The sequence below is a fragment of the Aotus nancymaae genome, unplaced genomic scaffold (genome assembly GCF_030222135.1).
Source record: "Aotus nancymaae isolate 86718 unplaced genomic scaffold, 86718_ANA_hifiasm-v0.15.2.pri h1tg000008l, whole genome shotgun sequence".
Taxonomy (NCBI): domain Eukaryota; kingdom Metazoa; phylum Chordata; class Mammalia; order Primates; family Aotidae; genus Aotus; species Aotus nancymaae.
In genome coordinates this window covers 25,217,864-25,240,680 of record NW_026988419.1, presented here as the reverse complement: position 1 = coordinate 25,240,680, position 22,817 = coordinate 25,217,864, and the positions used below count along the sequence as shown (strand labels likewise).

The following is a 22,817-nucleotide window of genomic DNA, read 5'->3' as shown; positions in this document are numbered from 1 at the left end:
CAAATTACAGCAGACCTTGACAATGATGCTATCCAGTACAGTAGACACTGGTCATTATGACCATTCACATTTAAATTTAGTAAAATTAAAGTTCCTCAGTCACACTAGTCACATTTCAAGTACCCAACTGTCACATATACCTTTGCATCTTTACCAGAACAAACAAACAAAACAGCTAGGCAAGGGCTTTTTTAATCCTTAACTTCTTATAAGTAGGCAAAACTAGGCAATTAGCAACACCATTATATATTGATATGGTTTGGCTGTGTCCCCACCCAAATCTCATCTTGAATTCCCATGTGTTGTGGGAGGGACCCAGTGGGAGGTAACTGAATCATAGAGGCAGTCCTTTCCCATGCTGTTCTTGTGATAGTGAGTAAGTCTCATGAGATTTGGTAGTTTTAAAAAGAAGAGATCCAAGATGGCTGATCACTAGCAGCTCGGGCTCATAGCTCCCAGTGAAAGCGTAGAGAATGAGAGGACGCCACAATTTCAGACGAATATTTGTTGCTCACGGACCAAGAGATTCCCAGCGGAGGAGCCCCACGGGTCGCCAGAGCAACTCTTGTGGCCGGCACGGTGGTTTTGCTGGCGCCTTAGCGCGGCAGTTCTTGGTGCAGAGTCTGGAGATTCCCAGGCAGAAAAGCACCATCAATCTTAACACCGCTGTTTTGGCCAGCGCAGTGGATTGCTCAGATTTCGGCGCTGGGAATCAACAAGTTGGACGTCCGCTCAGAGACCTAGTTAGAAAGTCGGTAATTACAAAGACGACAGAGGGATAAATATATAATGAAGGGAAGAAACCAGCCTAAAAAGGCAGAGAATACTCAAAATCAGAATGCCTCTCCCTCTACAGGGGATCGCAATTCCTCATCAGCAACGGAACAAGGCTTAATGGAGAACGAGTGTGTTCCAATAACAGAAGCAGGTTTCAAAATGTGGGTGATAAGAAACTTCTGTGAATTAAAAGAACTTGTTCTAACCCAATGCAAAGAAACTAAGAACTTGAAAAAAGGTTTGATGAAATGTTAACGAGAATGGACAATTTAGAGAGGAATATAAGTGAATTAATGGAGCTGAAAAACACAACACGAGAACTTCGTGAAGTATGCAGAAGTTTAAACAGTTGAATTGATCAAGCAGAAGAAAGGATATCGAAGTTGAGGACCAGCTCAGTGAAATGAAACGAGAAGGCAAGATTGGAGAAAAAAGGATAAAAAGGAATGAGCAAAGTCTCCAGGAAATATGGGACTATGTGAAAAGACCTAATTTACGTTTGATAGGTGTACCTGAATGTGACGAAGAGAATGAATCCAAGTTGGAAAATACTCTTCAGGATATCATTCAGGAAAACTTTCCCAACCTAGCAAGGCAGGGTAATATTCAACTCCAGGTAATACAGAGAACACCACAAAGATATTCTTCAAGAAGACCAACCCCAAGACACATAATTGCCAGATTTATTAGGGTTGAAATGAAGGAGAAAATACTAAGGGCAGCCAGAGAGAAAGGTCAGGTTACCCATAAAGGGAAACCTATCAGACTTACAGCAGATCTCTCAGCAGAAACCCTACAAGCCAGAAACGAGTGGGGACCAATATTTAACATCCTTAAAGAAAAGAACTTTCAACCCAGAATTTCATATCCAGCCAAACTAAGCTTTATAAGCGAAGGAAAAATTAAATCGTTTGCGAACAAACAAGTTCTTAGAGACTTCACCACCACCAGGCCTGCTTTACAAGAGCTTCTGAAAGAAGCACTATACATATAAAGGAACAACCAATATCAGCCTTTCCAAAAATATATCAAAAAGCAAAGAGCATTAACACAATGAAAAATCTACACCAACTAATGGGCAAAACAGTCAGCTAGCATCAAATGCCAGTATTAAACTTATATATATTCAAATTGGATAAAAAGCCAAAACCCATCGGTATGCTGCATCCAGACCCATCTCACATGCAACGATACACAAAGACTCAAAACAAAGAGAAGGAGGAAGATTTACCAACCAAACAGAGAGTAAAAATAAACAAATAAACAAAAAGCAGGAGATGCAATTCTCGCCCCTGATAAAGTAGACTTTAAAGCAACAAAGATCAAAAGGGGTAAAGAAGGACATTATATAATGGCAAAAGGATCAACGTAACAAGAAGAGCTAATGATTCTATAGATCAACGAGACAGAAAATTAACAAGGATATCCAGGACTTGAACTCAGACCCGGAACAAGTAAACTTAATAAACATTTATAGAATTCTCCACTTCAAATACACAAAACATACATTACCACCTCACACCTATTCCAAAAGTGACTACATAATTGGAAGTAAATCACTCCTTGGTAATCGCATAGCATTTCATAGGTTTAAATGAAATATTGGTTGGCTGCTTGTTTGTTATTTTCTTCCCTTATTCCTTCCTGTCTACGTCATTAAGTATAATTATTGGTATAAAAGAAGTTTTCAATACCCATCACTAAACTGCATTCTAGCCTGGGCAAGAAAGCAATACTCCCATTCTCTCTCTCTCTTTCTCTTCCTTTTTCTTCCTCTTCTTCATTCTTTTTTTTTCTTTTTTTCTTCCAAAAAAAAAAAAAGAAGAAGAGTTTCTCTGCAGAAGTTCTTCTCTTGTCTGCCGCCACATGAGACGTGCCTTTCACCTTCCACCATGTTTGTGAGGCCTCCTCAGCCATATGGAATTGTAAGTCCAATAAAACTCTTTCTTTTGTAAATTACCCAGTCTTGGGTATATCTTTATCAGCAGCATGAAAACGGACTAATACATAAATGTTGTCACAAAGGTAGACAGATGTGCTTTCTTGTAAAAACTTCACAATTTTTATGGTTAAATTAATGTTTACCACTTAGGTCATTAAACCATTATATTTATATCAATGGCACCAAACTATCTTGCTTAACATATGTAAATTAAACTCATATATATAGACCTTTATTTTAGGAGTATCAAGGAGGTTTGCAGTTCATAGGACCTCTACAGAACCTCTTGCAAAGTGATAATGACTATGAATTTGTCTACTTTTATATATTTTGATATTTATTATGTTAGCACTTCATGAAGCAAGGCACAGATTTATTTTTAAAGATATATATTAGTAATAAAACTTTTCTAGCTGTAAACAGGGTTTTTTTTTTTCCTGAGTCTATCTAAAGTTAAACCTTCAGTCTCTCCAACTGTGTAACAGGGTTCTAGTGCTTCTGTAATTTTGAAACTTGGGATATTTTTCAATTTCATCTTGTATGCCAGAGACAGAAATATACATAAATATAATAAATATTTTAGTTCTTGAAATGAATATAAACAAAGTACGAGTTTCTCATTTTATAAAAGAGGCACCAAGGTTCAGAGCATTAAGTTGTTCATTGAAGATTACTGATATTCCTTTTCTCATCCAGTGTTTCAAATTCGGTCTTTACTGATGATAGAGAAAGTATAAATCACCCTCAAAGTAATTATTTATTTCTTTTTTTATTATTTATCAAACTATCTAGAAATATTCTCTCTTTTTTTTTTTTTAAGATGGGGTTTCAAAAAATAAAAATTTTAAAAAAATAAAGATAGGGTTTCACGGTTTTGCCCAGGCTAGTTTCGAACTCCTGACCTCAGGTGATCCGCCTGCCTCAGCCTCCCAAAGTGCTGGGATTACAGGCGTAAGCCACCATGCCCAGCTAGAAATATTCTTTTTTATGCTTCTGAATCTAGAGAAGATATTCTTCTAGCATAAATATTCTTTTTTACGCTTCGGTATCTAGAGGCTGGTTAGAAGTATATAACAGGCCAGGTGAAGTGGCTCATACCTGTAATCCCAGCACTTTGGGAGGTAGGTGGATCACTTGCTCTGCCAAAAGTTTGAGACAAGCCTGGCCAACATGGTAAAACATCATCTCTACTAAACATACAAAAATGAGCCAGTCATGTTGTTGTGCACCTGTAATCCCAGCTACTCGGGAGACTGAGGTGGGAAGATCGTTTGAACCCAGGAGTCAAAGGTTGCAACAAGCCAAGATTACACCACTGCACTCCAGCCTGGGCAACCAAGCAAGACCCTGTCTCAAAAAAAAAAAAAAGAAAATTTAAAAAAAGAAAAGTATATAACTATTGATGGCCATGCTGGCTGGTGGAATACTTCTATACCACATGGTCTAAACCCATAGACTGTTAGACAAGGAAACAGGCCTTTGAGATAATCTTTTCAACCTTAGCATTTCATAGAATAAGACACTAAGGCCCAAAGAAGGTAAGAAGCCCCATGAGCACTTTCATACATGCAGGCAAGTTCTCACCTCAGGGCCTTTGCATTTGCTGTTCCCCCAGATACCCCAACATGAACAACTCTCTCCTTAAGTAATTGTTCATATGACCTGACCTCCCTGACCACCCTCTTTAAAATTGTAATGTACTTCTCTGCCCTAGACTCTTGATCTCTTTTACTCTGCTTTTGTTTAAATAAACTTTTCATTTTAAAATATTTTTTTCTTTTTGTTTTTTGAGACAGAGTTTTGCTCTTTTACCCAGGCTGGAGTGAAGTGGCAGTCTCAGCTCACCGCAACCTCTGCCCCTCAGGTTCAAATGATTCTCCTGCCTCAGTCTCCTGAGTAGCTGGGATCATAGGTGCCCACCACCATGCCCGATTAATTGTTGTATTTTTAGTAGAGACAGGGTTTCACCATGTTGGCCAGGCTGGTCTTGAACTCTTGAACTCTGGTGATCCACCTGCCTACACCTCCCAAAGTGCTAGGACTACAGTTGTGAGCCACCACTCCCAGCCAACAGTTTTATATCTATAGAATTATTACAAAGATAATATACTCAGTTCCTATACACTCCATGCTCAGTTTCCTCTATGTAACATCCTACATTAGAATGATACATTTGTCACAATTAATGAACCGATATTGTTACATTATTATTAATTAAAGTCTATACTTTCTTCAGAATTCTTCAAATTTCCCTAATGTCCTCAATCTATTCCAGGATCCAATACAGGATACCACATGACATTTAGTTGTCATGTTTCTTTGGCCTTGTCTTGGCTATGACAATGTATTAGACTTTACCTGTTTTTGATGACTTTGACAGTTTTTAGGAGTACTAGTCAAGTATTTCATAGAATGCCCTTCATTTTGGATTTGTTTGATGTTTTTCTCATCATGAAACCAGGGCTATGTTTTTGAGAGGAAGTCCACAGAGGTGAAGTACCATTCTCATCATATAATATTAAGGGTACATACTATGAACACTACTCACTGCTGTTCATGTTAACCTTATCACCTGGCTTGAGGTACCCTTTTCCTTAAGCATTTACCTTTTAACATATCATTTAATTGACTTATTTAACATTTAGTTAAATCTTCTAACATATCATTTAATTGACTTATTTAACATTTAGTGTTTTTTTCTCTCTCCACTAAAATATAAGCTCTACGAGTCCAGGAATTTGTATTCACTGTGTTCACTAATGTACCCCAAATACATGGAATAGTGTTTGGTGCACGTGCGCACGTGCGCGCGCGCACACACACACTAAACAGACACGTGTTGAACAAATGCGTTGCTGTCTTGCTGCATAAGAAAGAGTGCCTCATGACCTATCCACTTCTCCAAATTAAAGTTCTTCACCAACACCCACCCAACTTGTTGTTTTACTCCTCCATGCTTTTGTCCAAGTTAAGGAAACTTTCCTAATTGTTCAGGCTCTCATAGTACCCCAGGTTTGCCACATTGTACCGAAATGATTGGCCAATCTCTCTAGATCCTAGTCTAAACTCTGAGCTACTTGACTGCAGGCACTGTGCCCTTCTTGTTTATCCTCCTATACAATCTCTGTCTTCATTCTTTTAGACTCTGTTTTCCAACCTTACTCTTTGGAATTTCATCTTTTTCCTGGGCTCTATAGCCCTCAAATTCACTACAGTACAAGAGTCTGATGTCAAGTTTAATTTCTATAATTGAGTACTTCTTACTAGCTTGTCTCATTTGGTTTTGAAATTAATCAAAATATAATATATTCAGGTAGGTCAAAATATAAAGGAGACAAAGTGAAGGGAATAAGTTCAGTGTGTGGGTGCGGTGTGGTTTGCCTCAGTACAAAACTGGAAATCAGGAGCTAATTAGAACTGTGTTCTAAATCTGGCTCAACCACACACTTGCTGGGTGGCCTCTGGGAAACCATTTAACCTCTGCATGCCTTACTCAGCTACCTGTATCCCATAGAGTTGCTAATATCAAATTGCATTGCATGTGGACCATTCACTAGGTAGCTGCTCCAACATGCCTGTACAAATGTAAACTGCTATATAATTATGGAGCACTCCACTGGACTTCACCCATTCAACAACCACGTGTTCCTCTTCTCTCCCTGGAAAGATTTGTCAGTCCAACAAAGGCAAAGTCAGCAACAAACTATTTATAATACACTGCTTTTCAGCCAAACTCAGCGATCTATAGACATTTTATCTTATATTTGTATAGAATGCCCTTTCTGTAAGGGGTATTCCCCTATTTAATACATTGAGAAATTGAGGTCCATTTGTCAGTAGGGTAATAAAAGAGCTCAACCCAAAGAATCCTATGCATGCATCAAAACCTAACAAGATGGAGAATCAGTGTATTGCTATGTCCTAACAAAGAAATCTGTTGTTTACATGCTCGTTAGGCAAGGCTAATTAACAGGATGAACACAGTAGTTCTCCCACACAGAGGCAGAAGTACTTATGAGTAATAATTCTAACCTGACTCATACAGAGATGCCATGTCCTCCTGAGCTGGATGGTAAAAGTGCTGACTTCCTCCCTCTTAAGTGGCTCAGAATATTGTGAGTGCTGAAGGTCTCTGGGGCCATATCATTTTAGAAGCAGCTGGACTGGGAAGAAAACGGCAATGGCAAAGACACCAAGGATAATTTATATCTGTCTATGAATTTTCAAACATAAGAGCCAAGGGTGATTACAAGGATGGTCAACATTCTGGGGTCTCACATGGTCTTCACTTTGATTTAAGGTTGTGGCTAACTGAGAATTGTCTAAGAATTACATAATGTGAAGGATCCACAAAAGGATCTGCCCCTAGTAAAATGGCCTTTCTGGACCACGAGGCTACATGACAATGTAAGGATGTCGATGGAGCACAGGCATGCTGCAAGCAGCAGACAAGGAAATGGTACCAGGGTGGACCTCATAAAAAGAGCTCAGGGGGCTATCAGATGAAGCAAACAGCTAGAAACACAGATGGAATCCCATTTTCATAGGTTTGGAGCAAACATTAAATGGCTACATTGTACCTAAGTTTCAATGGAAGAAAAGACTATTGCCACAATACATAAAGAGCATACCATTAAAAAAATAATTTGGGCTGGAGGTGGCGGCTCATGCCTGTAATCCCAGCACTTTGGGAGGCTGAGGCAGGAGGATAACTTGAGGCCAGGAGTTCAAGACCAGCCTAGGCAAATAGTGAGACCCTTTCTCTAAAAACAAAAATTAAAAATTAAAAATTAGTCAGATGTGGTGGCATGTGCCTGTAGTCCCAGCTACTCAGGGGACTAAGGCAAAAGGATCCCTTGAGCCCAGGAGTTCAAGGTTGCAGTAGGCTGTGACTGCACTACTGCACTCCAGCCTGGGTGACAGAGTGAGAGCCTGTCTCAAAATAAATAAATAAATAAAAATAACATACGCGTGTGTGTGTGTGTGTGTGTGTGTGTGTACTTGTGGAAACTCTGGAAAACAGTGACAGACATGAAAAAAAAAATCAGTCATGATCTCATAACTCAGTTAAAGTAAGTCAATAGTTAGGTATACTTTTGTCCAATATTTAATTGGAATCAAAACTATATATACAGTTTGGGCACACCGTTTGTTTAAATGTATGCTCCAAAAAAAGCAGACACCAGTAAATACCATGCAAAAAAAATAATAATAATAAAATAAAAACAGACCAAAAGAAATGTCCCAGGGAGTGCTGTGGCTATTTATACTTTACAACCTGACGCAAGACCCCACTCAATTGAACTTCTTTTCTATAGCTACCAAGGGACCTCCCCATTACACAGCCATTAGTGTTTTCAAAGCCCTTAACCTTCTTATGCTGTTAACCAGCCCCTCCTTAAAAGTTTCCTCCCAGGGTTTCATAAGTACTACATTCACTGAGGTTTTCTTCTCATTTCTACCTATTTAGTCTCCATTCTCTTCCTTCCCTTCCTGGTCTCATCAAATGTGGGCATTGTCTGAGCTCTCTTCTCTGGCTAGAGCTATATGATATTCTCCTTAAATCAATTTATCCACACGTGCAACTCCAATAACTTCTTCTATATTCACGCTGTTCAAATTTCTACCTTCAGTCTCAATCTCAGAATTGACTTCTGGTCCTATGTTCCCTGCTATTTGTAAGACATTTCTACCTGGCTTACTAAGCTTCATTTGTCTAAAACCATACTCAGTTATTTACTCAATGAGTATTTGCTGAGAGCCTACTATGGGCTGGACACTGTTCTGGGCACCAGAGAAACCCTTCGATGAAGCTCCCATTGACAAGGTTCCACTCTTTAACCTGACACTCTAGGCCTTTCACAATCTTGGACTAGTTTGCCATTCCAACTTTCTATTTCAGTTCACACACTCTTTTCCTCCAAATGGAATGCTATTATTCAAATGTTATGCTCTTCCAGTTATTTCAGAAGAGGCTTGCAGTTATCTCTGAAATACCCTCTTCCCACCTCTACCTACTGAAATTCTATTCTTCAAGGCCCAGCTCAAATGTCATCTCTTCCGCAAGCTTTTTTGGGTCCCTGATCCTAAAATGGTCTGTTCTTTCTTTGAACTGCCACAGAATATCTTTGGTACCTCCCGCACAACATAAACTGCATGCTGCATGTTCTTTCTCAAATGACAATGACAATAATAATTATAAGTTGTCAAAAGCCTATTTTGTGCCAGGTATGTTGCTTGGTACTTTATATATCTAAGCCCCAAAATGTGTAATGTGGGTGCTATTACCCTCATTTTACAAATGAGGAAGCTCAATGATATCAAGTAACTTGCGTGAGGCCACACGCCTACCTACAGGACTTAGAGGAACTTGAAAGCAGCAATTCTGCCCTCTTCCATTTGTATAACTCTCATTGGGCCTAGAACTGTGGTTAGTATACAGTGGGTACTCAGTAAGCATTTGTTGAATGAATAACTGAATAAACAGTATATTTTCAAAGCACTGACATCTGTAAATATATATATCACTCTAGTTTTCTGGCAAAATTATATTTGAATTCCTTATATGCTCGTTTAAGTAAAATTAGACATACTTTCCAAAACATCATGTTGACTCAACCTTTTACATTTTTTTCACGGTAGAAAGGGCTTCCTAGGTATTAAAACCAGGGCTTACAAATAACATGCAAAGATCAGGTAGCAAAGACCTCACTCAGATCTTTTATGGAAACCAAAGCACCTATACATTACTTAGGAATTGTCCTGTGAACCACTACAATAACAGCAACTTGGCTGGGTTCATTTTCTAGTGACTTAGAGCTCAAGCTCTTTACAACACCAGTAATGAGATGTTCCCTTTGAAAAAGCCCCAACAATCCATTTAAAGCATTTTTCAGTACATCTTTGCACATGTTTATTGTTTGCCACCTGCTAAATCATCAAGATGTTTGCTGCCCCAGAAACTTAACTAAATATAAGCATGGCACTTTAAATCTCAGATTGCTTTCCTACTGAAGGCAGCAGTGTTACTACACCTTTATGTCAAATTTGAAAGCCAAACTTCTGGTTGGGAAGCCCATTTTCATAAAACCACCAGAGATCCAACATATCCTCCTCTTAGAAACAAAGCAGGCAGACACAAAATTCAGTTATGTCATGTCTAAAAATGCAGACTTGATGTTTTCCATCTCTGTTTAACTCCATGGCAGGGAATGGTGATTAGAAAACAAACAAAAGAAACTCCTGAATTAACTTCATCTGGGGACTGAGATGAAGAAGGCGAAAACTTCCATGATAACCGTATCAGCCTCCAACTGCAACAGGAGTAACTGGTGAGGTGCAGGTAGGTTCCATCTGAGCCAAGCCAGCTAGTGTGGCTGACTACAACAACGAATGTAACAACAGGAAGTACAGTGAGACCAAATATGCAAGATACCCAGAAAGGGCTGGGAAAGTAGATTTAAAGATGTCATCCGTTCACATAACTAGTTAAATCTTCTACTTGAGCCTAAGTAATAGAGGCTGTGCTTTTAAATTTAATACAGGACTGTGTTTCATCTAATTATCTTACAAAACTCCTAAAACTGAGTTAATCTCAGGAAAAATAATTTGGCTTTTACTGAGAATAATCATTTTTCACATGTATGGTTTAGAATAAAGTGCTTGATAACAAATGGCCAACACACATAGGAAAAAATGTTCAACATCATTAATGATCAGGGAAATGCAAGTCAAAACCACAATGCACCTTACTCCTGCAAGAATGGCCGTAATCAAAAAATTAAAAAATAATAGATGTTGGCGTGGATGTGGTGAAAAGGGAACACCTCTAGACTGCTGGTGGGAATGTAAACTAGTACAAGCACTATAGAAAACAGTGTGGAGATTCCTTAAAGAACTGAAAGTAGAACTACCATTTGACAAAGCAATCCCAATACTGGGTATCTACCCAGAGGAAAAGACTCTTGCTCATACATGTTTATAGCAGCACAATTCACAGTTGCAAAAATGTAGAACCAGCCCAAATGCCCATCATTCAATGAATGAGTGGAAAGAAACTGTGATATATATATGTGTGTGTGTATGTGTATCACAGTTACATATATATGTGATGGATTACTACTCAGCCATAAAAAAGAATGAATTAATGGCATTTGCAGCAACCTGGATGGAATTGAAGACTACTATTCTAAGTGAAGTAACTCAGGAATGAAAACCCAAACATCATATGTTCTCACTCATAAATGGGAGCTAAGCTATGAGGATTCAAAGGCATAAGAATGAGAAAACAGACTTTGGGGACTTAGGGGGAAGGTGGGAAGAGGATGAGATATAAAAGACTACAAATTGGGTTCAGTGTATACTGCTTGAGGGATGAGTGCACCAAAATCCAACAAGTCACCACTAAAGAACTTAGTAACCAAATACCACCTGTTCCCCACAAACCCATGGAAATAATAAAAAAGTAAGTGTTTGATAAACTTCTTTTTTTTTGAGATGGAGTTTCACTCTTGTTGCAATGGCATTATCTTGGCTCACTGCAACATCCATCTCCTGGGTTCTAGCAATTCTCCTGATGCAGCCTCCTGAGTAGCTGGGATTACAGGCACCTGCCACCACACCTAGCTAATTTTATGTATTTTTAGTAGAGATGGGGTTTCACCATGTTGGCCAGGCTGATCTTGAAATCCTGTGCATGATGATGGGCGCCTATAATTCCAGCTACTCGGGAGGCTGAGGCAGGAGAATCACTTGAACCCAGGGGGTGGAGGCAGAAGTTGCAGTGAGCTGAGAACATGACACTGCACTCTAGCCAGGGTGACAGTGCAAGACTCTGTCTCAAAAAAAAAAAAAAATCCTTGTCTTTATTGTGGAGTCCTTTGGAATTTTACTGGCAGTGGAACAATATTATTAATGGTATATTAGCATTATGGAGATCCTGTCTTTCAGGAAGCTATTGGTTTCTACATATTTATTAATTTCACTTGCTTTGAATAAAAGAATATGTTATCTGTTATCCAAAGTTAACTGGTGATCCACCTGCCTTGGCCTCCCAAAGTGTTGGGATTACAGGCATGAGCCACCGTGCCCAGCCTGATAAACTTCTTAATAAATACCTGTAGTAAACTCAAAAAAGAGAGGTGAGTAAAGTAGTGGGACTATTTTAAAGATGATGAAAGAGAACCCAAGGTGACTAATTTATTGTCAGTTGTAGTTCCCAAAGAGAAGAAAACAAAGTTCCTGGAATCCTTGTCTAATTACTGAGTCCTCTGGGCCACCCAATTTCAATTACCTTTTAAATCACCTTAAATCACACAGGGGCCCTGATGTTAGAAGGACCATAAACAAGGAGTGAGTAGGTTGAATCCAACCCCTGAGCCACTCAGACTAAGTACTGAGTTTGTTCAGGGGGAGAGAAATGTGGCAATGGGAAGAACATAAATTCATGACACCAGGAAAGGGTCATGTCCCCACACTGCCTTCTAAGCTAACTGACATCCAGCAAGTCAGGCTGACTCAGGGCCTCTGTGCCCTTCTTATCTGCAAAATGGAAATCCTGCCCATGCCTGCTCCCATATACCTTAGAAAGCAGAGAAGCACAAATGTGAACAAAGTATGTGAAAGTTTTTTATAAACTCTAATAAAACAATTACTATTCCTATTAGAAGTTAGCTGATTTCTAACCACATAACCATTTATTCTCAACAAGCATTTACAGTGGATGGACCAAGTAACCAAACATTATGTTCGATGTTAGAGACACAAGACACAGCTCCTGCTCTTGAAGAGCTAAATAGCTATTGGAGAATGACACCATAAAACCAAGTATAAAAAGCACTTTAACAAAAGTATACAAAAGGTGTCATACAAGTACAAATAAGGAATCACTACTAATTAAGGGACAATAAAGAATCTTAAGTAACAGAACACAAATGACAATGATAGGTATACAGAGATTACTTCAGTCAAAAGAAATAAAAGACAAAGGAAACAAACAAACATACAACAAAAGCAATCATACCTACTCTAGAAATCATGCTGCTTCTTGCCTACGTGGTGGCTCACACCTATAATCCTAACACTTTGGGAGGCAGAGGTAGGTGGATCACCTGAGGTCAGGAGTTTGAGACCAGCCTGGACAACATGACAAAACCCCATCTCTACTAAAAATACAAAAATTAGCCGGGCGTGGTGGCACACGCCTGTAATCCCAACTACTTGGGACGCTAAGGAAGGAGAATTGCCTGAATCTGGGAGTTGGAGGTTGCAGTGAGCTGAGATCATGCCACTGCACTCCAGCCTCTGTGACAGGGGCAAGACTCCAACTCAAAAAAAAAGAAAAGAAATCATGCTGCTTCTGGTATGAAGCTGTCAGCCTACAATAATGGCCTCAAAGGTTCCACCAAAGAGTGAGCACTATGTAAACTAACAACCGCACACATGGAAGGCGAGAATGCAAAGGTCTTCTTCACAAGCTGTTCAAGTCTTTCCGACCCACAGACACATTCCTGTACAACAGAAGGCCTTTGCTGGGTGGTGAGGATGTCATGGGAAATGAATAATTCCCTCACTTCCTGTTGACTTTAATTCTTTTGGGCATTGCAACTGATTAGCAGAAGGGCGAATACTTTACAACTTTAACTTTCAAAACAACAACTGGCTTATGGGTTAGCACACATTCACAAAACCAGTTTCTATGGGCATTCAGAGTAAATGTATGAGAGAAGTAATTAATTGATTTATTTTCTGTCTCTGCTGAACTTGAACCTGCTAAAAAGTGAGCCTGGGTCTTTGTTAAATGGCATCCCAAGAGTACCAGACCAGTGATAAGATCTAAGCAAAAAGGTGACTCACCTCTTGTTTGAAAGGGCAGACATACTCAGCGGTGATGAGCTACATCTATAACCTTTCCCTCCCTTTTGGACTGAATCAGTGACAACAACCTTGGCTACGAATCAGCCTCTTACGAATTTAGTCAGGAAACAAGCAAGGCTGGCAAAGGTAGACAAAACACTGTCTCTGACCCTCAAAGATAAGCACAAAATAAGGCAAATAGCAGAATGAGTCTTTGTCATTTAACTGTACAAACTGAAGGACAGAAAAATCTCTGCCCATCACATAGGACAGAAGAAAATTGTATAAGGTATGAAGGATAAGAATACTAGGAACTAGGCTGGGCGTGGTAGCTCACATCTGCAATCCCAGCACTTTGGGAGGCCGAGGCGGGTAGATCACAAGGTCAAGAGATCGAGACCATCCTGGCCAACATGGTGAAACCCTGTCTTTAAAAAATAATAATAATAAATAAAAATAAAAAAAGATTACTAGGAACTATATTTTCATCTCCCTAATCTGAGTTTACATTAAAACCAGTTTCTGCTGGCCGGGTGCCGTAGCTCATGCCTATAATCCCAGCACTTTGGGAAACCAAGGCAGGTGGATCACCTGAGGTCAGGAGTTCGAGACTAGTTTGGCCAACATGGTGAAAACTTGTCTCTACTAAAAATACAAAAAATTAGCTGGGCATGGTGGCGCATGCCTGTAATCTCAGCTAATCGGGAGGCTGAGGCAGGAGAATTGCCTGAACCCAGGAGGCGGAGGCTGCGGTGAGCCGAGATTGCGCCATTGCACTCCAGCCTGGGTAACAAGAGCGAAACTCCGTCTCTAAAAATTAAAAGTAAATCAAAACAACAAAAAAAAAATTTCTAAATTTATTATGGACTATTACCATTAGCGTGCCAGAGATTTTTTATCAAACAATGTGTGAATATTCTGAAGTTGAATTCTGGAACTCTGATTGATCCATACTTCTTGGACTGTTTTGCTCTGACATTAGCATGATAGACATTTGATAGCTGGGACTCAAACAGCTGAGTCAGGGACTGCTACGGCTATACTAAACTCTTTAAACATGTCCTACAGAGGACTCCTTCAATGTGGATGGACATGTGTTAAAGGTGGAATGCTGTATTTGATAAAATGTTTAAAAACAAAATATATTTCTTGTAAGTCCTTATCTAAAACCAAGATTAAAAAGTTATAGCTGGCTGGGTGCAGTGGCTCACACCTGTAATCCCAGCACCTTGGGAGGCCGAGATGGGTGGATCATGAGGTCAGGAGATGAAGACCATCCTAGCCAACATGGTGAAAGCCTGTCTCTACTAAAAATACAAAAATTAGCGGGGCGTGATAGGGCACACCTGTATTCTCAGCTACTTGGGAGGCTGAGGCAGGAGAATCACTTGAACCCAGGAGGTGGAAGTTGCAGTGAGCCGAGATCACACCACTGCACTCCAGCCTGAGAATGCAGACTCCGTCTCAAAAAAAAAAAAAAGTTACAGCTAATATTTATTGCATACTTACTAAAGTACTTACTACTTAATGTATGTTAAGCCCTTTACTGCATTATGTTGTTAAATCCTCACAACCACCCTGTTAGAGAGCTGCTGCTATTATTACTACTTTACAGACAAGGAAACTGAGATTTTAAAAGATGAAGTTACTTGTCTAAGGAAATAACGGTCAGTGAGTAGAAACAAGACTCTAAGATACACACACAGACCCATATGACAATTCTAGAGAAAATTAATTACCCTGGGATAATATGGCTAACATTTTAGGTACATGAACATGGTGCTTCAAATTTTAGTGTCAAACACCAGCAACTTTAACTATTATTTATTTTAAAATCTGTTTGTTAATCCTATGACCCAGAGAGTTAATTTCTAAATATCATCTTTACACCTGGGAAGTAGTTTATACTTAATTTTTTTTAAAAAAATCATCTCTATAATACTTCTGTATTATTATAAGTTCCCTAAGAGAATGGTAGAAGACAGGTTCCTGAATAAACACAGTAAAAAGTTGTTCTCTAACTAAATAGCTAACCCCAATTCTCTTAGTGACCTTGGACACATTACTTGGAATGTTTGCAAGGGTATAATAACTGTGACTTCATTTAGGCGAAACAAGTGCTTCTGCAAATGTTTACATAGTCCTAATTGCCCAAACCTTTTACTAATGTTTCCCTGCGACATCATTTTTCATTTAGCCAATAAATAGAAACACTTGTAAAAATGTTTGCTTAAAACAACCTGCAAACAAATGTTTCTGTCAAAAGACTTAAAAGAAATATTTCAAATTGGATGTTACAATCAATAATTCAAACATATTTTAATGATTAAGGCATATTTAAATAAATTGCCAGCCAGGCGCAGTGGCTCATGCCTGCAATCCCAGCACTTTGGGAGGCCAAGGCAGGTGGATCACCTGAGGTCAGGAGTTCAAGACTAGACTGGCCAACATGGTGAAATCCCATCTCCACTAAAAATACAAAAATTAGCTGGCTGTGGTGGTGGATGCCTATAATTCCAGCTACTCAGGAGGCTGAGGCAGGAGAATCACTTGAACCCAGGAGGCAGAGGTTGCAGTGAGCCAAGATTGTGCCATTGCACTCCAGCCTGGTGACAGAGAGAGTCTCCATCTCAAAAAAAATAAATAAAATAAATTGCCTCTTTCTAAAACTAACTTGACTTTTTTAGGGGGACAGGCAAATATCAATGTATATGGGGTTCAAACAAAATAACAAAATTGACCTACAACTTTCAGTCTTGTTTCTAAAATCTACTAAAAGATGATATGCCGGCTGGGTGTGGTGGTTCATGCTTACAATCCCAGCACTTCGGGAGGCCAAGGGGGGTGGATCTCCTAAACTCAGGAGTTTTAGATCAGCCTGGGGAACAGGGTGACACCCTGTCTCTACCAAAAATACAAAAAACTAGCCAGCCATGGTGGTGTATGCTTCTGGTCCCAACTAATCAGGAGGCTGAGGTGGGAGGACTGCTGGAGCCTGGGAGGCAGAGGTTGCAGTGAGCCGAGATTATGCCACTGTACTCCAACCTGGGTGGCAGAGTGAGACCCTGTCTCAAAAAAAAAAAAAGTTATGCCCAGGTTTCATACTGCCATGGTACCATGAAAATACAGAGACCTTAGCTAACCTTTCAGTCTGTGGCAACCACTTTTGAACCACAATATTTGGAATTAGCCGATCTGGGTCTTAACTTTCTATATATCATTACCAGAAGTGCAATTCTGGACAAGCGACTTGAATCTGAATTTCGGTTACTCTGTATCCATGGGGTACTGGTTCCAGGATCCCCTCAGACACTAAAATCTGTAGATGCTCAAGGCCCTTATATAAAATTGTGTAATATTCGCATATAACCTATGCACATCCTCCCATAAGTCATCTCTAGGTTACTTACAATATCTATTACAGTGCCTACACATCCTCTCATCTGGTGGAGTCGATGTAGTACTCAGCATTTAGCAAACTCAAGTTTTGCCTTTTGGAACTTTGTGGAATTTTTTTTTCCCTAATATTTTGGATCCATGGTTGGTTGAATTTATGGATGTGGAACTCACAGATTCAGAGGGCCAACTGTACTTTGTCTGTGATGTAGGGCAAATAAGGATACCTGTCTCACCTTTTTTGGAGTGCAAATCAAATAACATAATGTAGTGTTTCATGAACTCCAAAGCAGTGTACATGATGCCTATTGATGTCTGATACCAAGGAAAAGGTCACCACATTCTCTTTGATCACCATTATAAACCAACGAACTGGTGGAGAGAGTGGTGACAGCAATCAGTTTAGGAAGCTTTGAAATAGGTTTTAATCTACTCCAGGGTTGTCCTGCATTTTAAAGGCAGTAGGAGTTGCTGTGCATCAGCTTCTCTGGTGGTCTTGGAAAGGGGGGATTGAGTGGCACAAGTGTTGCATAAAAATTCAAAAGAAATATCACTTCTCCAAAAGAAAAAATGAATAAAACCCACCTTTGCCACCCAAGTTTTCCTACAGCTAGGATACTTTCCCCTTCCTCTCTTTTTTCTTGTAAGTTTCTTGAAGAAACTTGTTCTTTATACTTTCTGACTCCATTTCTTATTGCCCATTCATTCTCCCTTCAAGAAGCAGTCTGATTCTGCCCCAGCTGAAACTTCACAGGAAAAGGTCACCAATGATTCTCTTTTTGCTAAACCCTAAAGACTTTTCACTTAGTATCTGACCTAACCACACAGCAGTATTTGACCTACTGATCACCCACTCCTTGCACTGCTCTCATGAATTCACAGATGCAATCTCGCCTGGTATTTCTCCTTCAACTCTGGATGCTCCTCCCACTACCCTCTATGGGCTCCCCTTCCTATGCCCATATCATAAACGTGGGTGTTCCCATTTTGCCCACAACCCTCTTATTTCGTTCTCTTCTGCTCTCCCCCTGAGTTATCTTCTCCATCCTGTGGCTTCAGCTGCAATCCAACTGGCAAACAAGAAACATATTACTCTCAAGCTCTAGACCTGCATATGCAACAGTGAATGCTTCATCTATCTCAAACCTGCCCCTCCTCCCAGTATCCACCATAGAATAAGGACATATCCTCTGTCCCCAAAAGACAAACATCATTCTTAATCCTTCTGGCTCCCTCACTCCAACCAGCAAGTCATATGAATTCTCATCTACAACATCAGCCACATCTACTCATTTCTCTGTTTCCACTGCCTTCATTCAATCACCACCATCCAATTTTCTTCCCTTCAGTCTTGCCCTCCTCTAATCCATTCACCACACTGAAACCAAAATGTTCTTTCTGAAATTAAAACCCTATTGCCACTTGGATAAACTACACACATCTTAACATTACCTGAAAGAGTTCATGGCCACTTACCTTCTTGGCCTTATCTCTTGAATCTCTCTCTCCATCCCTACCCTTAACCCACACCCACTCCCACCTCAACCCCACTCTGTATCTACATATGAAGAATTTATAGAGGCCAGGCACAGTGGCTCATGCCTGTAATCCCAGCACTTTGGGCTGTGGGTTTCCACACCATCTCAAAAAAAAAGGATTTTTTTTTACAGGTGTGCTCACACCTGTAATCTTAGCACTTGGGAGGCCAAGGTGGGAGGATTTATTGAGGCTAGGGGTTCAAGACAACCCTGAACAACATAGTGAGACCCCATCTCTACAAAAAATTTTTAAAAGTTAACCAGGTATGGGGGCCTGAGCCTACAGTCCCAGCTATTCAGAAGGCTGAGGTAGGAGGATAGCTTGGGCTCAGCAGTTTAAGGCTGCAGTGAGCTATGATCATGCCACTGCACTCCAGCCTGGGCAATAGAAGAAGACCCCGTCTGAAAATGAAACCAAACCTGGAATTTCCACATGCTTTCTCACCCATCCTGTTTCCTCTGCCTGGAATTCTATTTTCCACCACCATCACCCTCATCTTTATCACCACTGTCCCCTCCTTACCTCCCCCACCCCACAACACACAACCTGGCTAATTCTAATTCAGCTGTCCAGTCCTTGATGAGGAATAACTTCTCTCCTGACCTCCAGGTCCACTTTGAATGGCCTCTTTTTTGTGTTTTTTGGTTTTTTTTGAGACAAAGTCTCACTCTGTCGCCCAGGCTGGAGTGCAATGGTGCGATCTTGGCTTACTGCAAACTCTGCCTCCTGGGTTCAAGCGATTATCCTGCCTTAGCCTCCCAAGTAGCGGGGACTACAGGCATGTGCCACCATGCCCAGCTAATATTTGGATTTGTAGTAGAGACAGGGTTTCACCATGTTGGCCAGGATGGTCTTGATCTCTCTATGATCCGCCTACCTTGGCCTCCCAAAGTGCTGGGATTACAGGCGTGAGCCACCACACCTGGCCCTGAATGGCCTCTGATATGCTCCCATAGCACCCAGATTTCCTCCATTATTATATCTCAAACTGTTGTTTTTACTTTATAATTTTTTGCCATTTGTATAAACCATACATATCTTAACATTACCTGAAAGATCTCTTCACAAATTTGCATGTCATCCCTGTACAGAAGCCATGCTACTCTCTGTGTCATTTCCGTTTTAGTGTACGTGCTGCTGAAGCAAGCCGCAAGTTATTTTCAAATGGCCTGTTTTCTGTCTGTCTCCCCCACTAGACTGTAAGCTTCACGAAGGCATGGACTGTGCCTGTCTTGTTCAAAGTTGCATTCCTAGCTCCAAGTACTATGCCATGGCACAAAACAAGTGCTCCATTCTTTACTGCTGAATCAACAAATCAATGAATCTCTGAAGGTGGAAGAGAAGTTGTTCTGGAAAAGTTATAGCACTGGTAAAAGTGGATCAAGAACATATAGAAGGAGATCATTCAGCTAATTTCCTGGAGCAAAAGATCTGCTAGTTATATTTCTGATGTTTCTAACCTATAATACATGTTTCTTGTTCTGTGACTGAAAAATCAACATTTATATAATCACATCTACAGAACACAAGGTGAAGTGGATATTTAACAAAGTGGATATTTATCTAACTGTGAACAGTTAGATAAGCGTTCACAGGTACACTGGATAATGACAGACAGGACATCTTTAGTTTGTACTGAATTATAAACTGGTTACATGAGTCACGAGAACTGGGTAAACAAATCCCTACCATGCTCATAAATGTGGCATATAATTGGGGGATTCTATTTGAACCACATAACTCAACAATTAACAAGTGTATGAAAAACAAAATGTTAATGAAAACAGCATGCCTGACATCTCAATGCAATGGCCTCCATATTTTGACTTTGGTTTTTGCTCGTAACTCATACTGTCATCAAGATTAATTACACTTACAGAACAAATAAAACTTTTACTTTGTCAGAGGGTAAATTAGACATGTTTTTCAATGTCTAATATGATCCATAGTAGCCAATGAAACAGAGCAAACATAATGCATGGAATTTATTGCTGGTGGTCATTTTTCTCACACTCTCACTCAGCACTGAGTTCTCTGAATTAATTGGCCTGCATCAGAAACTCCAAGCTATGACGTAGTTCAGTTCCTTATGAACCAAATACCAAATGTAATCTAAAAGAAGAAAGCAAGAAGAAAAAAACAACTCCTTGCTGGATATCCCGCCATATCTTTTCTTTTAAGGGGTTAATACTTGCTGAAGCAAATCAGCATTTGGCCAGCGACCAATGGGGCCACAGACACTTGGTACTTTTCTAAGGGTGTTGGAGGACAGGATGACGTGAAATAGGAGAGGGGGACAATGGGAAAATAAAAGTAACAGCAGTAGTAGCTTGGTGCTCCTGGAAACTATCTAAAGAATCCTCAAAAAATCTGCCCAAACAATCTAACCTTCTCCAAGTTCCCATTAAAGTCAGGTCTTTTGAAACTACTCATTAAATTAGTACCTGTCTATCTGCCTACTTCTTAAATATGTAAATGAATGACTTCAAGTCTTAAGCAAAGGCTATATACAAGACTAAACTGTAACAGAGTATGTCAAGTATCTCATAAATATTCAGTAAACATTAGCTTTGGATTTTTTTAATGCAGGTGTTATTGGGCTAGGTCCAGCTTGGTTTTCCTAATCAGGCAACATTTTTTTTTTTTTTTTTTTTGCAAATGGTTACATATTCTTCACAGTTGTTTCCCACTAGCATAATTAACCTGGGTCCATAGCCCAAACCTAAGTCCATTAATCTATGAGAAAATAATACATGTGCCTTCTTTTTCTATGACTTCTATATGAAATTCAGCGATCCTTCTACCATGAAGCTTTCACTTACTGCCCTACTATGAAATAGTTTCCAACTTTATTTTCAATCTTTCCAATAATAATTTGTTTTCTATACCTTATTTTCTTTAAAAAATCACTTTCTGCCACATACTTATTAATGGATTTTATTATCTCCAGTATTTGACTGTACTATGTTTTATAGCCATTGTATTCCCCACAATGTAGAGACTTAACAGCTTTTAAAATAATGTTTATTGACTTTTGTGATTATAAGTAAGTACTACATGTTCATTGCTTGCCATTTCAAAAATATGGAAGAGAATAAAAGGCAAAATAAAAAGTGCCTATTCACCCTCCACTGGAAAAAAGCACTGCCCCATTGTGGCCCTTTCAGCCCTTTCCTTATGTAGATTCAGTTTTTGTTTTGTTTTGTTTTTTGAGACAGAGCCTTGCTCTGTCGCCAGGCTGGAGTGCAGTGGCATGATCTCGGCTCACTGCCACCTCCGCCTCTCGGGTTCAAGTGATTCTCCTGCCTCAGCCTCCTGAGTAGGTGAGATTATAGGTGCCCGCCACCACACCCAGCTAATTTTTATTTTTAGTAGAGATGGGGTTTCACCATGTTGGCCAGGCTAGTCTCGAACTCCTGACTTCATGATTCACCTGCCCTGGCCTCCCAAAGTGCTAGGATTACAGGCATGAGCCACCGTGCCTAGCCAGATTTGTTTTTTTTAAACATAGTTCAGAGCTTATTATAGATACAGTTTTCTGTCACATTTCTCCCCTCCTAGCAATCATTGGTAACACCTTTCCACACTGTTAAACTTCTTCATTAAAACATCCTTTTTAGTGTCTATATAACACTGTATCTTTTGACAACACCATAATTAGGTCCCGTTTTGGGGCATTTAGGTTATTACACATTTTTTTTCTAAATAAAGTCATATTGAGCATCTCTGAACATTAACTTTAAAAATATTTCTGATAAATTCCTTTGGATGGACCCTAGAAATGGAATTACTGGGTCAAATGGTAGGAGCATCATTGAGACTTTTCCTACATTCACCCAATGAGCTGTTCAGAAAGGTGACAGCAATTGTGCATCCCTCCTAGAGTTTGCAAGTGTCTGCTGCACTGCACACTAACTGGTGTGGAGGATTTTTAAAATTTATGTTAATTTGAGATTTGGGAAAAATGATACTTTGCTATTGTTTCAATTTTTGTTTCCGTATTAGTTTTCTATGACTGCATAACACATTTCTACAAACTTAGTAACTTAAAACAACACCTATTTATTTTCTCGGTTCTGAAGGTCAGAAGTCTGGATGGGCTTGGCTGGGTTCTCTACTCAGAATCTCTCACACAAGGCTGAAACCAAGGTGGTGGCCAGGCTGAGCTCTTATCTGTTAATAGAAACTCAGGTAAAGAATCCAGTTATAAGCTTATTGGGATTGTTGACAGACTCTAGTTCCTTGTGGCTTATGTCAGAGGTCCCTATTTCTTTCTATGTTGGTTGTTAGCTGGGGCCACCCTCAGCAA

The 22,817-nt window shown here is 39.7% G+C and overlaps 1 protein-coding gene and 1 pseudogene across 2 annotated transcripts in view; both read right to left on the bottom strand.

Annotated features, from left to right (window-relative positions):
* PLEKHM3 (pleckstrin homology domain containing M3) overlaps positions 1 to 22,817 on the bottom strand; it is a 211,094-nt gene that overhangs the window by 185,114 nt on the left and 3,163 nt on the right. The window lies entirely within an intron of this gene.
* LOC135273718 (U6 spliceosomal RNA) lies at positions 19,561 to 19,654 on the bottom strand (annotated as a pseudogene).